Below are 8,221 nucleotides of genomic sequence, written 5' to 3' on the forward strand. Positions count from 1 at the left end.
AAGGCAGGCGGGGAACATTGGCTTCCTCCGTCACTGGAGCGAGCAAGCAAGCCTCCTGTTCACTTCAAGCTGCCTAGCTGCTGGCCGCCATCTTGGTTGGCAGTTAATTTGCATATCGCCCTGATTAGCCAATGGGAAGGGTAGCAGAGGTACGGCTAATTACCATGTTTCTCTATTATTAGATAGGATAAAGCAGTTTAAAAATGTAATCTAACTCCCTCACTAGACTGTCAGCTTCTTGAGGGTAGGGATTATAAATTATTAACATTTATGTTTACATTAACATCTAATAACACAAGAATATAGAAGCAGATGATTAAGTACTTTCCATAGAAACATGATAATTAATGAGAAAAACAGGAAAAAATTGTATTAACTGAGGTTAAAATAATGAATCCAGAAATACTTAATTCACATTTACACAACGTGTGGCAGGCTAAAAAGAGTACCACACTGAGATTAGGAGATATGAGGAACCCAAAGTGAATCCTTAAGTGACCAAATCTCATTAGACTTCATTTTGTCATCTAAAAATCAGACTTGTTAATAATTCTTGTTTGTCTAATAGAATTGCTTGGAAAACCAAATGAGATTAAAATCCTTCAAAACCATAAAGGAGTTAGTACTGGCGTCTAGACTTAACTTTGTAAGGGGGTAGAAAAATCAAAGATACATGATTCCAGGTATGTGGGGTTTGAAAGCAACCTGGTCTACTGGCCCGGCTGGGAATAAAGACAGCAGAACAGTTGTGTTCTTGTCTATTTTCTGCCCTGCAATGGCCGTGCCTTATTTTTCAAACAAACAAGTCTACTCTGATCTCTTAACTATGGAAAGAAATAACTGTTCTGTCTTTTGAAAAGTGGTTGAAAATTTTATATCAATTATATTTCTATTTCAAGTTAGATCAGTTTCAGTCTTCTTTCCTAAGACAAACAAGGTTAGATTCATTTCCTTCGGTAATGGGAAGTTAAAAAATCACATGTAGATGCTTTTACTCTAAACAAATTAAATCCTGGGTTTTCTAAATAGACTCTTTCAAAATTATGTAAACTATTCTGAAAAATGAATACCTATAACTTGTTTTAGAATAAAATTTATTGATAAACTATGATGAAAACACAAAGGTAAGCAGTGATAACAGCAAACAACAATCAGAAGACTGAATGAACTTTATGGCAAGCTCTCTCCACCTTCATTTAGGGAAATAGCTAGAAGGAACCCACTAAAATCTTTTCAAGAGTTCCAGTTTTCAGATTTAGCAGTAAGAAACATTCTTATTTTCTCTTACTAGTAATGAAAGTTTGTGATGAACATAGAAAAAATATTTGGAGATTAAAAATATTCTACTTAACAATAGGTGTGCCCTTAGAAAGAAAGATTATATGAAAGTCACTGACTCTGCTTTTATTAATATCATTCATATAGAGGTAATTATGTGGCAGATAAAACAATCTTGCCTTACATTCCCATGATTAACACGAATTAAGAAAAGCCAAACTCCAAATGAATTTGGATCTTTCCCAATGACCTGGTATCACTGAGTTAGCAATGGACTGTTTTTGTAGTAATGGGCTCCTCTAGTGCTGTTATTAAAAGCACCAGTACTATAAGCAATGGTTTCCACTTTTGTTCTATCAGTTCTGCTGACACTCATAAAAGATATAAGGATCTGTGATGTCTGGAACAATTTGATTCAGTAGAGTGCAGGTTTTATGTTAAATGTACTACCATTCTGCTCAGTAAGTTTCACAGCTAGGCATCTTCATATGCTCACCACAGAGAAACAAAACAATCTCCTAGAACTCTTTAGTGTTGAAGCTATTAGCTGCTGGTTGTTGTACAGCAGTGGTTCTCAACCTTCCTAATACCGCGACCCTTTAATACAGTTCCTCATGTTGTGGTGACCCCCAACCATAAAATTATTTTCGTTGCTACTTCATAACTGTAATGTTGCTACTGTTATGAATCGTCATGTAAATATCTGATATGCAGGATGTATTTTCATTGTTACAAATTGAACAACATGTAATTATATATGTGTTTTCCGATGGTCTCAGGCGACCCCTGTGAAAGGGTCGTTCGACCCCCAAAGGGGTCACGACCCACAGGTTGAGAATCTCTGGTCTAAGATTTATGGATGCAGTACTTCCTAAAAGCGGTGCTTCTCAGACAGGGAGGCTCCTGCCCCTGCCCCCAGGGGACATTTTGGGTTGCCCCAGCTGGGGGAGGGGGTAAAGCTCCCATCTCGCAGGTGGATGCCGGGGCGTTGCTGAACATCCTAGGATGCTAGGACAGCAAAGAATTATTGGTTTGATCCCAAAACTTCAAGCCGTAAAAGCAAAAATAAACAAGTGGGACACATAAAACTAAAAACTTTTATGAACAGCAAAAGACACAATCAACAAAAGGCAAAGGCAATCTACAGAACTGGAAAAATATTTGCAAACTATATATGTAATAAGGGGTTAATATACAAAAAAAACCATACAGAACTCATGTAACTCAATAGCAAATAGAAAACATTGTCTAAGAAATTTTGTTGTTGTTGTTAATCTTCCCCTGAGAATATTTTTCCATAGACTTTCAGAGAGAGTGGAAAAGAGAGGGAGAGACAGAGAGAAACATCGATGTGAGAGATACACATTGATTGGTTGCCTCCTGCATGGGCCCCAACCAGGGCCGGGGAGGAGCCTGCAACCAAGGGACCCTTTGATCCATAGGCCAACGCTCTATCCACTGAGCCAAACCGGTCAGGGCTCTAAGATTATTCTTAATTGGTGACCTTCATTTCTAACTATATTAGAACTATGTTAAAAAGTACAGCTGGGGTTACCATGTCCAGTTGCCTGCCGTCATGCCCATATGTGCCCTGGGGATGGAACCCGCAACCGGGGTATGTGCCCTAACCAGGAATCGAACCCACCACTTTCTGGTGTAGGAGATGATGCTCCAATCAAAAGAGCCACACCGGCCAGTGCTGGGGACAAACTATCTTTAAAAAGAGGAGAAGAAAAATCTACTGTTTTCCTTGTACATGGAAATTACATCCTTTATTCACAGCAACATTAATATAGGTGGCAAGAGACTTACTTCTCCAAACAGAGCCACACCGGCCAGGGCTGGGGACAAACTATCTTTAAAAAGAGGAAAAGAAAAATCTACTGTTTTCCTTGTACGTGGAAATTACATCCTTTATTTACAGCAACATTAATATAGGTGGCAAGAGACTTACTTCTTTCCCAGTATAAGAGAAATGAAGGAAATAAAACAAATTAGCTTTGAGCTTAAACGCCCAGCATTCTACCAACTTTTTTTATTTCATGTACAGCTGACCTTTGAACAACATGGGGATTAGAGATACCAACTCCCCCACATGATTATAACTCTTGACTCCCTAAAAACTTAACTACTAATAGCCTGTTGACTGGAAGCCTTGTCGATAACATAAACAGTTGGTTAACATATATTTTGTATATTATATACTGTATTCTTATAATAATGTAAGATAGAGAAAAAATGTTACTAAGAAAATACATAAGGAAGAGAAAATACATTTACAGGACTGTACTATATTTATTGGTGTCATAAGTTTATAGTCTGTTTACAAAATGAATCATCTGTCAGTACCTACATCGCATTGTCTCGTATGATATAAAACACTGTAGATATTATATGTATTACTAACACTAGGCATCAAAAATGAAAAGATGGAGACATGTAATACTTTCAACAATAAACAATTATTAAAAAAGATAACATGAAAAGATTCATGCATTAATAACAAAGAAGCAGCAAATATGATTGTTTTATGGTAGCCTTGTGCAACTGATTCAATTGCTTCACAATAGTAAGGAAATCTCCACAAAATTTTGATATATTTATGTTTTAAAATCCATGTATAAGTGGACCAGTGTAGTTGAAACCTGTATTGTTCAAGGATCAACTATAGATTCATCTAAAATATTGATGAAATATTGTTTTCTGAATCTTTAGTTCAAATCTAGCTTATCTGCTTAAACTTCTTTTAAAGTATTAATTAATACATCTAAATGTTGGAGATGATCACATTCCATACCTTCAGAGCTCTCTAAAACATTGTAAGACCAATATTCAAAGTATTTATTAGCCCAGCAATGGAATTAAAACAGTTTAAATTTTTGTTCTGTAATTCCTTGTACTCTCTTCTCTCCTCATGCCTTTCAACTACATTCTTTGTATCTGCATGTGTAATAAACAACATATAAATATAGCTAAATCAATGAGACAACACAGAATAAAAGGGTTTCATATCTTTCCATTCCATTACAATTGGATCACAACCTCCATCCAAGAAGAAATTCCTTTACCAAGGTTCAATTTTTATTTCTTACACACACTCAGACAATTAATAGTTGTTATTTTTTGCCTTACCACATCAAAACAGCAGACTCACAATTCCTATATAATAAAAGCCTAATACGCAAATTGACCGACCGGCAGAATAACCAGTCGCTATGATGCGCACTGACCACTAGGGGGCAGACGATCAACACAGGAGCTGCCCCCAGCCTGCAGGCCAGCCAATGTGGGTGCCAGTGGGGGACCCGATTGCCCCGCTGGTCGCCCCACAGATCGGCCCTGATTGCTGGCCAGGCCTAGGGACCCTACCCGTGCATGAATTTCGTGCACCGGGCCTCTAGTGATATTATAAAAAAATAGCATAGGAATTCTAAATGATGTGGAATAACATGTTGAAAGCCTTTTTACAAACAAGTACTTGTGAAAGATAACATATCAGCAAAAATGATGGTGTGAAACTTCTGAAAATTCTCTCCTCTGTAATTTTTACACTGGTAAAAATTGTGAGGATCAACAATTTCTGAACTGTGGGAGTTAATCAAAGGCTAAAAGCAATCCAAGTAATGTTTATTAAAAGAAAATTGGCTAAATCTTGGTAAAAAGAGTGGGTTTTGTGGTGTTTTTTAACTTGCCCTCCCACTCTCCGAAGCTCTGTGGTAGCCTTAAAACCCAACAGCCTATAATCACAGTGAAAACCAGCAGCCTGGTAGCCACGAGAGGTGGTAGAAGAGGGCTGATGCTCCTTCAAAGCCCCATTCTCAGAGAATTGCCATCATATAACCTGTCTGGTGGTTCCCTGGACGACCTCACTCACAAGACTATCTTTATTTGACCTGAATTAGAGCTTGCCCGGTAGAAAAAGCCTAATACAGACAGTCCTCGGGTTACGTCGGACTGGACATACGTTGTTTCGTGGTTATGTCGCCATCTCCCATTTATTTATAAAAAAAAAGTTCCATCATTTCGAAGTATGTACATATGTGCTTTATGTTTTTTATTATTTATTTACCACAAGTAAAGGTCAGGAATTATCTTTCTTTTAAATTTTTTTTGCTGTTTGACTTCATTACTGCTATGTATGTGCTCCATGTGAGTGATGTAGGTGCTTATGTAGGTGGGTTCCGACTTACGGCGAAAATCACCTTACGTCGCATCGTAGGAATGGGTCTCCGAGGTAACCTGAAAACCTACTGTATCTAGGGATGTTTGTTGAAAACAATTATAAGCAATTGTTTAACATTGTGGTTCTCCCTGAGGCAGTAAATAATAATTGGGGCAAACAATAGGCTAACTAAAAAGTTTCAAAGAAAAAGCTGAGGAATAAGATAGATGTCCATAGGGGCTTTAAAAAGTTCTAAGTATCCCCAGGAATGTAAAAGGTTACACACATGGCCATGGCTATCCACATGCTCAAGAAAAGAACTGAGAAGGTCCTGGGATCTCTTCTCAGTTTGACCTTGGGCTCTGTGGAAGCAGGAAGTGAAGTGTCAAGTACAAGCAGGAAGTGTCAACTGCCTGGTGGAATATTAGGTGAGACCCAACAGCAGAAAGAGCCCTTCAGCAAAGACTGACTTATTGGTTCTAGGCACTTAAGGAAATCTCTGCTCAATCATTAGCTGACCACTAATCTAACTAAGCAGAGACTTCAGTGGCCACTTATAAAAAAAAATATAGACTTCACAGAATTAGTTTAGAAAAGTGAAAAAGCAAATAACACCAAACAGCAACAAAAACACACTCTGATTTCAAGTTACCACATTATTTAAAATGTCCAATTTTCAACAAAAAATTGAGACATCAAAAAATTAGAAAGTAGTTTTTTCCATACTCAGAAAAAAAAAAAAGTAGATAATATAGTACCTGTCGCCAAGGAAATCAGATGTTGGACTTACTACAAAAAGGCATTAAGTCAGCTATTTTAAATATGTCAAAGAAATAAAAAAATTATGTCTACAGAACTAAATGGAAGTATGAGAATAATGCCTCACAAATAGAAACTCTCCACAAAAAGATAGAAATTAACTGAAATAAAAATTTCAAGAGCAGATTGGAGCAGGCAGAAGAAAGAATTAGCAGACTTTAGGTACCCAGTCTGAGGAATCCTATATAATAAAAGGCTAATATGCAAATCGACCAAATGGTGGATGGACCCGTCACTATGACGCGCACTGACCACCACGGGGCAGATGCTCAACGTAGGAGCTGCACCCTGGTGGTCAGTGCACTCACACAGGGGGAGCACCGCTCAGCCAGAAGCCGGGCTCATGGCTGGCAAGAGCAGTGGCGGTGGTGGGAGCCTCTCCCACCTCCATGGCAGCGCTAAGGATGTCCGACTGCCAGCTTAGGCCTGCTCCCGAGAGGGCCTAAGCCATCAGTCGGACATCCTCCGAGGGCTCCCTGACTGTGAGAGGGCGCAGGCCAGGCTGAGGGACCTCCCCCTCCCCCAAGTGAATGAATTTCGTGCACCAGGCCTCTAATAGGAAAAATAAAGAATAAAGAAAAATGAACAGAGTTTTAGAGAGCAATGGGATACCATCAAATGTGCATAATGAGAGCCCCAGAGGGAGCAGAGAGAAAGAGGCAGAAAGAATATTTGAAGAAACGATGACCAAATATTTACCAAATTTATCAAAACATTCAACAAGCTCAATGAACTCCAAAGTGGCTAGTCAAATGGACCCATACCTAAAAACATCATAATCAAGCGATGGAAAGACAGAGAAAAAGAATCTTGAAAGCAAAACAAAATTTAGATACTCTCCTGAAGGTTGCCTACAAATGTATCTGAGGGAAATAGTGTGGTTTTAAGATGAGACTTCTGCGTCTTAGTTCTGTCATGTACCCCTTTGGAGGTGAATCAGTTGAATATATATATTTTTTTGTTTTCTTTTTAAATACGTTTGTATTGATTTAGAGAGAAAGGGAGAAGAGAAACATCGATGATAAAGAAACATCGATCGGCTGCCTCCTGCACTCCCCCTACTGGGGATCGAGCCTGAACCTGGGCATGTACCCTGATCAGGAATCAAACCTGCGACCACTTGGTGCATGGTATGATATGCTCAACCAACTGAGCCACACTGGCCAGAGAGTTAAGTATAAATTTGATATAACTCATAGGGGATGGTTTTTTTCCCTTTATAATCTTTGGGGCTAACAATCAACCAAATTCTCCAATGCAGTTGAATGTTTGGTCTCCTACATTACTCTCAAAGCAGCAACAGATTAAAAAATAAAGTAACAAATTCTCTTTTGCAGGAAAAAAAAAGTATCATCAATTGATGAGTGATTACGGCTTTTATGTGAGAATATTCTTTCAGGTACTTGAATTAAAGACTTAACTTACCTAAGGTAACTAATTAAGAGTTTCTTAAAGAGCTATTACTTTTTGTAGCTCACTCACAAGAAAATACTAAGACATAGTGATATTTCAATTAAAAAAAAAGTAAATAAAGATAAAAATTTTAATCTCAATAATAGACCTAAAGTATAAATTTGACTCCCTTTTTCATTAACTTAAATCAAGGATAGGTACTAAGAGAGTCATACTTTTTCTCTTAGTATTAGAAATGAGGGTAACCATAAGGTTCCTGATTTATTTCTCTTCTTTATAGCTCACTGGTATACTAACTCTCTCCAAACACTGTAACTTTGCTTTCTGCATTTATATATTGTCATCATATTGAATTATAACAAATCACTTTGGAAATACAATGGAAGAATAATAATAGAATACATGCTCAAAGTCCTATCATTTTCTTATTTTTAGGGCATTACATCATAAAAATTCAAACTGGAAGGTAATTGAATAGTTTTTATCCTTGTTCCTCAGATAATGATGCCTAGGGGAAAAAAGGTGAGGATAAAATATCTTACTCAAGAT

At 37.7% G+C, this 8,221-nt stretch overlaps 1 protein-coding gene across 2 annotated transcripts in view; it reads right to left on the bottom strand.

Annotated features, from left to right (window-relative positions):
• Nucleotides 1-8,221, bottom strand: part of PARG (poly (ADP-ribose) glycohydrolase) — a 192,857-nt gene that overhangs the window by 41,873 nt on the left and 142,763 nt on the right. The gene's annotated exons all lie outside the window — the stretch shown is intronic.

The sequence above is a fragment of the Myotis brandtii genome, unplaced genomic scaffold (genome assembly GCF_000412655.1).
Source record: "Myotis brandtii unplaced genomic scaffold, ASM41265v1 scaffold766, whole genome shotgun sequence".
NCBI classification, from domain to species: Eukaryota; Metazoa; Chordata; class Mammalia; order Chiroptera; family Vespertilionidae; genus Myotis; species Myotis brandtii.